This window comes from Dermacentor silvarum, chromosome 2 (assembly GCF_013339745.2).
Source record: "Dermacentor silvarum isolate Dsil-2018 chromosome 2, BIME_Dsil_1.4, whole genome shotgun sequence".
NCBI lineage: Eukaryota > Metazoa > Arthropoda > Arachnida > Ixodida > Ixodidae > Dermacentor > Dermacentor silvarum.
Genome location: NC_051155.1, coordinates 196,267,891 through 196,277,950, shown reverse-complemented (window position 1 = coordinate 196,277,950; position 10,060 = coordinate 196,267,891).

The following is a 10,060-nucleotide window of genomic DNA, read 5'->3' as shown; positions in this document are numbered from 1 at the left end:
TGGTGGCGGATGGGGAACATGCTGCATGAGTTTCTGAGGCATGGCTCCGAACCACCATGTTTGCAGACATAGCTCAATGCCCACTGCTTGACCTTCAGCTTGAGGAATAATACCCGTGTCACACGGGCGTTTCGAAGGCCTTCCAACCGATAGTCAGTTGGCTCAAAGGTCAAGTTCGAACTGCTACACGAGCGGTTTCGAAGGTCGTCGAGTCAATAGTCTATCGAGTCAACGGAGCACTCCACAACTCTATCGAAATCTCGATGGCCTTTGAGCTACGGAAGCGGAAACAGCGCGAACATGCCCTCTCGTTCACAGTGTGCTCGTACTCATGGTTAGAAAGAACAAATCAAACCAAAATGCTCTAACAACACTATATATGAGTGTTAATAATTATTCGATAAAGTATTTTTACCACTTGACATGTGCAAACTGTACATACTCTCGACAACAGCGACGTGCTTGTGTTCATTCCTTTCTCCATGTTGTCTAGTACCGCTGGATGCAAGCGCACGCGCTTGCATCCAGCGGCCGTGCTAGTACACTCTCCCTCTACTCAATGTGCTGCCGGCTGCCGTCATATCGCCGCCATTTCGCCGTATAAACAAACAAAAAAGAAATTATAGTGCTTTTAAGTGGTTTTAATGTTGTTTAACTTTTGGCGACATGAAAACGAAAATAAAGATCCGCAGCGCCACACAATTTTGCGAGAAATGCCTGAACCACTCAACGGCCTTTCAAATGTGCCGTGTAGCAGCGCGACAACTCCTTTGAGTCGATAGAGTTGTGGCGTTTCGAAGGTCGTTGACTGGAAGGCCTTCCAAATATGCCCGTGTGACACAGGTATAAGATAAATTCGCAGGGGGCAATATCGGAGGAATAAGGAGGAGGTTCCAGAATGGCAGTGTTGCTCTCGGCCATGAATTGCTGGATGATAAGGGCGTTTTGACATGGTCTTCCTGATGCAGCAGCCACAATTTGTCCTGCCACAGGTCCCGTCTCTTCATGTGCATTGAGCAAAGCAAATGCCACCGGATCTCTTTGTAGCCTTGCCGAGTGATCATCTGGTGCTGTAGCAAAAACTCAGTGTGGATGGTGCCCTTCACATGGGAAAAACATGATCAACGTGACTCACTTTTGACTTGGATTTTAGTGTTTTCTTTGGCCTCGGTGATGATGGTGGCTTCCATTGACAGCTCTGGCAATTGGATTCTGGGTCATACCCAAAAATACATGTCTTATCACCAGTGATGACTCTCCAAAGCAAGACTGGTGCCATTTGCAGATCTGCAACAATGCCCTGACACACCTGCATGCCGTGCTTTATCTGACCGGAATACAGCAGCCGTGGCACCATTTTTACGCAGAGTATTTGCATGCCCAAATCTTCGCTAATCATCTTTTAAATGTTGTTCTGGTGCTCACGCAACTTGCTGGCAATCATTTGAACAGTCAGCCGATGATCAGCACACGCCTGCCTTCTGCTTGATGTTACCATCAGTCCTGCTTGTTGAAGGCCTCCTGCTCCTGGAGTAGTCTTCCACTTCCTTGTGCTGCTCAAACACAGGTGTGTGTGACACGATTTTATCTCCACACACTTGCCAAAGAATTTAAATGCTCTAACTGTACCAGATATTTCAAGTTGATTAGTTGCTCCATGTTCTTTGTTCATTGCTCTGTTCTGAGATTACAGCTGCGTACTACCAAGACATTATATTACTTGATTATATAATAAGCTTATCCCTATTACGACCGATGGGCATGCAGTAGACTCAGTTTTGTTACTTTTCTGACAGACCTTGTATGTATGTATATAGTATTGGGAAGACGAAATCATTTTGCTCAGCATCCACTACACCGGATTTGATGAGGTATGTTGCATTGGAAAAACATTTCTTAATCTAACCAATTGTTTATTCAGGGCATCAATGTATTAACAAAGTCAATGAAAAGAAAACATTATACTTGTATCGCTAACGTGGTAATAAAAGACTTATTGGGCCATTTGAACTTAACAAAATTAAAATATTGCTCACTGCTCTTAAGTATGTACATAATTTCTGACTGGGACTTTTGCAAAACCCCTGTAAACAGTCTAATGATTTCATGTACACCATGAATTAATACATCATATTTATTCACCACAAAAGCTCTGACAGCTGCAGTTTAACTTATATTGTTCGCCCACAGATACAAAGTTGTATGTGCTTCAGTCATTTTTTAATTTATTGGTTTCTGGCAATTTTTGTTCAAAATCTGAGGGTTGTAAATCAAAGTGCTGCAACAGATTTTATCAAAGTGCTGAAACGGATTTCATTAAACTCGTTTAAGCAGTTTCTAATGAGAACATTCATTAATTTCACATGTATTTGGATGCCATTATCGGAGTTGGCCCTGAAGCGAATGCTTGAACTTCAGAAATATAGAAAGTGTCTAAACAGGCACAGAATAAGAAATGCAGTTTTCCACTAATAAGTAGCGACAGTGAATGCAACAAAATGCACATTCAGACTTAAGTTTTTGGCACTGTCACATGTGGCATTCTTGGCAGTGTTTTGTGCCTTGCTGGTCAGTTTGACTCAAAGGTACTCATGATGCAAAGCACAAGAGTCAATGACCTAGTGAAAATAAGATTTGCTAGACTGAATTCGATTTTGAGAGCAAATTAAATTCTGGGGTTTTACATGTCGAAAACCACGATTTGATTATGAGGCACGCCGTAGTGGGGGACTCCGGGTTAATTCTGACCACCTGTGGTTCTTCAACATGCGCCCAATGCACGGTACACGGGCATTTGTGCATTACACCCCCATTGATATGCGGCCGCCATGGCCGGGATTTGATCCCACGCCCTTGGGCTTAGTAGCACAACGCCATAGCCACTGCATCACAACAGTGGGTATTTTGAGAGCAAATATTTAATGTTGATGGCTCAGAGGAACCCATATTTCCTCCAATAAATGTGCTTACACAAGCACTTACACAATATGTTTATGTCATTCACAATGTTATTACACCATATGTGTACAATTCTGAAGCTGTATAAAGTTTCTGGGTACGGTAACAGCCGAGAACTGCGCAAGCGCGCACTTTACCATAAAGGAAGTCATACCGTACGGTAACGTGTGCATTGAGTTTTGCGAACCGAGTCGGACCAAGCTAAGACATGGCAAGAAAATGGTATTGGCCACGAGTCCACGCCGCGAATTCCCGTTTCTCGCGTTCGTTTTTCGCCAAGGGGCAAGTTAATTTTAATTTACCTTGTGCGACGCGATGGCGTGGCAGCAAGTAGACAGCACTTCTAACCGGGGCATAAACTTGAACTGGACTGAACAGAATTTAAGGCTGTACCTTTTGCAACGAGCAATATACTCAGGCCGAATGGAAAAAAAAAAAAAAGATAGAAACAGGACAAAAAAAAGCACTTTGGATTGCTGGCACCATCTTGTGGTGGAGAGTTTAAAGGTGTAAAGGGATACGGACACAAAAGTTGGAGGGTGGTTTTTTGCGTCAAAACAAAATTTAAACTGTTGAAAATGACGAATACAACAAGCTGCTTTGAAAAAAAGAACGAGAAACATCTTTTTTGTGATTTTCTGTTGCACCTTGCCTCCAAGCGGCCGCCGGCAGAAGCTGAAATTTGACGTCAAAAGACCCACCCGCGCGCGCAGCTAAGGACGGCCACAGCCGTCGCAGTGTTTCCGGGAGTGTCGGTCCCTTGCAGCAATTGTTTAACCCCTTTTGGCGATCTTCGCACGTGGTCCGTCCGAAACATTATCCCCGTCGGCGCTCCACGTAGATGGTGCATCTTACACGCGCCTTCCCGCGGTCGTCGCTCGGTATTGATGCGTCAAAAAGCAAGTCGCGGCGGAAGGAAATGCCCAGAGATTGCTGTTATAACAGCATCGTCGGTCATGACACGCCGTCGCACACGTTTCCCAGCGACGAGAAGGTGCATAAACTTTGGATACCTGCCTTTCAGCCATCACGCACAGCCTGGAGACCTCTAAACCATGACTTCATTTACGCGGACCACTTCGTCGACGATGATTATGTGACCAGCCCGGCTGTGCTGAAAAGCCTCGGCATGGCATTCAAAAGGCAACACCTAAAGCCTGATGCTGTGCCATCGGTCTTCTCACGAAAACGCAAGGCAGAAATTATCAGTGGCGCGTTTGAAAAGAGGAGGCAAGAAGATGGTCGGTACTGTTTTCGTTCACTTGCAGCCTTCTTGAGCAGTGTGAGGGCGAGGCAGGGGCGAGATGCCCGAGGCTGGGCATGAAGGCAGTAATGTCTTTAAAAATGTTGGCAAAGCATAGTAAAATAATACAAGGCGAGCGAGCGCGACTCACGAGATCAGTCCTACATGGCAGCGGGGCACACACACGGTGCTGCCATCTGTCGGGCGGCTGGCGAAGTGGACGTGAGAGTCTCGGAGGTACTGATACCTCACAGCAGTTGCTCACGCCGACGGCATAAACTACTATGCAGTCATCTACGCAGTGCTGAAGTACCCCGCAGCTGCCTCGCCTGCGTGCGCTCTTGAAAAAGCAAGTTTACAGAGGAAATGACAAATAATTCTTGCACCAAGACGTCTTGACGTCTGGTGCAGAGTGAAATCTTCGCGCTACGGTTCGCGAAAACCTGACCGGCACTTCCACGGCCGCCTGCTCTTCTTCGTCGCTTGACGCGGAAGGCTCGTAAGCGGTAATATTTCTTGCCAAGTTGGAATGGTCCTCGTCTTCAGACGTGTACTCATCGCTGGTAGAGGAACCAGAACTCGAACCAATGCTCGCGATGGCGGCGTCGGCGCGCTTCGAATGACCGCGGCCGGCCGGCCATCCGACGAGGGTGTCGTGACGTCAAGCCTTCCAACTCCCGCGGGTCGGGCGGCGAGGTGCGCGCTCACAAAAACGCCGAAAATAAAGCCATCGGCTCAAAAATCAGCTAAGTGACTACTTCTTTTCGGTGTAATCACACACTGAGGATTCATTTCCAGCATTTTCGTAAAATTTTCAGTCTTTGTGTACGTATCCCTTCAACTAGAGAGGACGCAAGTTATTATCGCGATAGCAATTACATGGAAACACCAGGCGCATTTTTGCCGTCGCCGTAATGTTCCGTATAAAGTCCAAGGGTGACTACACCGTCGCTGCGCGCCGTATGCGAGTGAAAGCGTGCGAGGTGAGCCGATGATCGCGGCTCAATTTCGCGCGCGCAAGGGAGGAAATCGGGAAGCGCGCCGTCTACCGTAGCGCGCTAGGTTCCGGGGGGAGGGCAGGCAGGGGGGGTCGGCGTTGTACTCCCGAAGCAACTGCGTATTCCTCGGCCGTGCTCGCCGTTTCTTGAAAGTGATCTACTCCGGCGGCTGCTGCTTGCGGCGCGGCCGCCGTATTTTCAAAGCGATCTGCGATGGGGACAAAGTACGCGGAGTGCCGGTAGCTTCGTATGCGCTGTGCTTTCGACGTTTAGTTCGCGCTGAAGCGAGAGACATGCACGAAGGTCAATTCGCTCGCTGCTACTGCCGCGCCTCCTCACTCCAGCGTTTTGACAGCGAGATGTGTTTGTTTTGGCTGTGCGCACGTGACACCGTGGTTGTATATTTAGTTAGCGAATGTTTACGTTATACGGCCGATACAACTACTATCCTTAATTCGTGTAGCTGGATACTAATTTGCTATCGCAATCGATGCTTCGCCTTTCGGGCGAAACTGCGACATTATTTAGAGCGTAACTCCTAGGCGTCCGTTCTTCCGTTGAGCGTTGGTCTGCCTCGTCCTCCCTCGGCGTAACCGAGCGAACGCGGAGCGCAGCGGGGAATGAAAGAAGGTGATAGCGAAGAGAGCGCGAGGAAGCTACAGTGAAAGCATGAGGCGGAAAGTTGAGTATGGCGAAAGGGTGAGTAGAAAAGCAGAAGACTGCGATAGCGAAGAGAGCGCGAGGTGGAAAGCGGAGGAAATCACCTTGAAGCACCACCACATGGCGCTCAGGTCCGCGGCGCCGGCTGTCCAGGGAAAAGGGAAAAAAAGAACCAGAAAGCTCGCCTTCGCGCACAGCGTTTCCCGGTAAAGGTTGCGGTTGCATAGGCTGCAGTTGGCGGGAAGCGGCAACAGTGTGGCCGGTCTATATATATCGGCGCGCGTCGCGGCGCTGCGAGTCGCTGCAGTGATCGGTGTGATGGCTCAATATATCGCGAAATGAAAACACGTATAGAGCTGCGCTGTGGGGACCGCCTGCATAGATCGCGGCGAGTGGCCATTTCTAAACACGCACACACGCGCACGCACACACACACACACACACACACACACACACACACCACACACACACACACCCACACACACACACACACACACACACACACACACACCACACACACACACACACACACGCACACGCACACAACACACACGCACGCACGCACCCGCACCACGCACACACACGCACGCACGCACACGCACGCACGCACGCACACACGCACGCACGCACGCACGCACACGCACGCACGCACACACACCACACACGCACGCACACACACACACACGCACGCACGCACGCACACACACGCACGCACGCACGCACACACACACACACGCACGCACACACACACACACGCACGCACGCACGCACACACACACACACACACACACACACACACACACACGCACGCACGCACACACACACACACACACCTGCAATGCATATACTGCTTCGAGCGGCCAGATAAACGCGCGCAAGGGGCAGCTGCGATAGCGGACCGGTCCGTTGTACCCATATATACCACTGGCCGTCGTCCGATATAAGTGTCGTTGCGCGCCCCTACATTTCCCAGGCCACTGAAAGGTTTCCTTTCCTATACTGTACAGTTGCCTGGTGGATGAGCACACCTCATACAGAGGCAGTTCAAGCGTAGCCCGAGAGCTCGTTTTTCTCTTTTCATCATCGCGAAGAAAGAAAACTTCAACTGTCGTTGCACTCGCTTCTTAGCCAACGCCCGCGCCTGTATTTCCCAAGCCACTGAGAGGTTTGCTTTCCTGCACAGTACAATTGCCTTGTGGAGGAGCGCTTCGCATACAGAGGCAGTTCAAGCGGAGCTCGAGTGCTTGTCGCTCGCTCTTTCTCATGAGGAAGAGAAAACTTCGCTGATGCGAGCGCCTTTATTTCCAAAACTACTGAGAGGTTTGCTTTCCTGCACAGTACAGTTGCCTGGTGGAGGAGCGCGTCGAATATAAGGGTAGTTCAAACGGAGTCGGAGTGATTTTAATGCAAAAGCATATCCCATGAGGCAGAAAATGCGGCGTGATCAAGCGATGGGTGGAAAAATATGGCCGACGGCGCAAAGAGTAAAAACACGTCAAAGAATGCTCGGAATGACGTCAAATTTCTCAGGGAGGTTCCTGTAAACAAAGTAAATTAATGGCTTTGAAAAGAAAATTTGGCACATTTGGGTCTGGGTGTGAATAGAGCCCGGGCCTCCGGGGTGCGAGACCAGCACGCTTCCCCGACGCCGCGGCAGTTTCACAATTCTGGTTGACTAAAGTATGCCTAGTGTGTGCGTCATTGCACACGTCACGTGGCTGCGACGTTAGAGTAAGGTGACGTAACGTGGAGTAAAGTGAATTAAGGTGAAATTAAAGTGGATTAAGGTGGATTAAGATTGGTACAAATTAGAGCAAGGTGGATTAAGGTAGAGTTAATTGTGAAGGACACATGGCAATCTATGACGTCACGTATCATGGACGTAACCAATTAGAGAAGTCAAAATGTTTTCGCATGCAAATCACATAAAGATACTTAAGTGGCTGTCAATTTTTTTTGTAGCAACTGGCGTCAAGGAGTCGGCGAAGAAACGGGCGCTTCTGGTGGCAGCTTTAAGCAAGCGCGCTGTTCAAGTATATTAGCAGGGAGAGTAGTGTTGAAGAATTAAATGCTTTGGAGTACGAAGATGTGGTGAAATCTTTGGACGAATTCTTCGAACCCAAGCGACAAAAGATTACAGATAGCTTCCGATATTTATTGCGATAGTAATTATATGGATACTCCAGCCTCATTTCCGCCGTCTGCGCCGCCGACGCCGTGAGGTCCCGTATAAAGTCCAATGGCGATAAATCGCCGCGCGCCGTATGTGCGAGGGAATGCGTGCAAGAGTGAGCCGGCCATCGCCGCTCAATCTCGCCTAATCTGCTTCTCCTTGTGTCCTGTTTCTGATGCGCTACACCTTTTGCCTCCATCAAGTTACACAATCAAGTCCAACGTGCAACATTCAATCTCGCGCACACAAGGGAGGGAAGCGGCAAGGAAATACGCTGTCTTCCGTCGCGCCACGCTCCGGAGGGAGGGTTCTACTCCGGGTGTCCGCGCGCGCCCGCCTGGGCCGCAAGGCTCCGGGGAGGGGGGGGGGGGGGGGGGGGGCGCTGTATTACGGTGGCTGCTGTAGCTGTATCTGAAAGCCATCTGCGTCGGGTCAGTCCGCCGTGCGCTATTTTTGCGGCTTAGTTCGCGTTGATGCGAGACGCAGCACTAAGGTCAATTCGCTCGCTGCTGCGCTTCCTCACTCCAGCGTTTTGACAGCGAGTTTCTGCTGTCATCGGGTGAGATGTGTTCATGTTTGCTTGTGCGCGTGTGACACCATGCTTGTTCATTTTGTTAGTATGCATATGTTTAGAAATTAATATGGCCGATAAAACTACTATCCTTACTTCGTATAGCTGTCCAGTAATTTGTTATCGCAATCGATGCTTCGCCTTTCCGTCGAAACTGCGACTTATTTCTCTCCCCATCAAGTGAATAAAAAATCACTTATGACGCGTAAAAGACATTAAAAGGGGTAATCTTGGTAGGCGACAAAATATCTCCAAGTCGATTTCCGACCGCGAAACCAGTGACACTGATACCTGTCAAGAAATATTCAACACGTCGCGGTTTGCGAATTTGGTTGCGGACTTATAAAAACAAAAGTGCGAATGTATTGTCAAAAGCCGATGCTCTAATAATAAAAAAAATCACAGCATATCCACGGGGTGAATGATAAGTGGTTCTTGAGGGAAAGGGAAAGGTTGGCGCTATCTTCTGCAGCCCTTGAGGGAGCACGGCTCAGCGCCAGTGGTGAATGATGATGAGTGGGCGGAGCTCCGGAGGGAATCATCGGATCTCCCGCTTAAGGGGACGCTAGCACAAACGCGTTAGAAACGTGCAGTACTCTCTAGTAAGGGGGAGCGGCCACAGCGTCTTACGCAGCCATTTACACATGCCGGAACGTGCACCGCGTTTGCCGACGCCATCACATGACTGCTGAGAGAGTATACCCCCCGTATTCATAAACGCTCCTCGACTTGAACTTGACTTGCCACCGCTTTGGGCAGCGCGTTCGAAACGCGTTGAAGGTAAGGCGGAGAGGCCACAGCGTCTTACACCAGCTTCTTACACGGGCCGTAACGCGCTAGCATAAACGCGTTAGAAACGCGCTAGAAACGCGGCCTTTCGTTAATGTTGGGTATTTATTGCCATCGTGGTGCGTGTGTCCATGTCCGTTTCGTGGCGTAGTGGGCTAACTCCGCACGCTCGGAAGCGAGGGGTCCCTGGTTCGATTCCGCGCTACGGACACAACTTCGGAATTTTTTTTCTCATTTTTCTCAGACTGGTTACACACTAGTGGTTACACACTACTACTACGACGACGGCTTCGCCCCTAAAAAACATCATCTCACCCTACGGGCAACCATGGTGAGATGCGAAAGCATCCCGGGGGGTGCGCATCGAGTTTCCGTTTCGTTTCACTTGGCAACACAACCCAATGAAAGTTAGAGTGAGAGAATGTATTAAGAGAGGAGACGTTTGTACGGGGTTGTTGCGTCCTTATTTAGAGATCGTACGTGATTCCTATATAGCGTCGGTGCGCGCGGTATCTTGAAGACGATCCCTAAGTTTCCCGGTCCGCTTGCCGACGCTGACGTTTACGTTCGGCTTCCCGAGCTTTCCTCTGCTCCGCGGTGGTGGCGCTGCCGCTGCAACTAGCGCCGACGTTGACGTTGTTCATGGCGTTTCGCACATCGTTGCACAG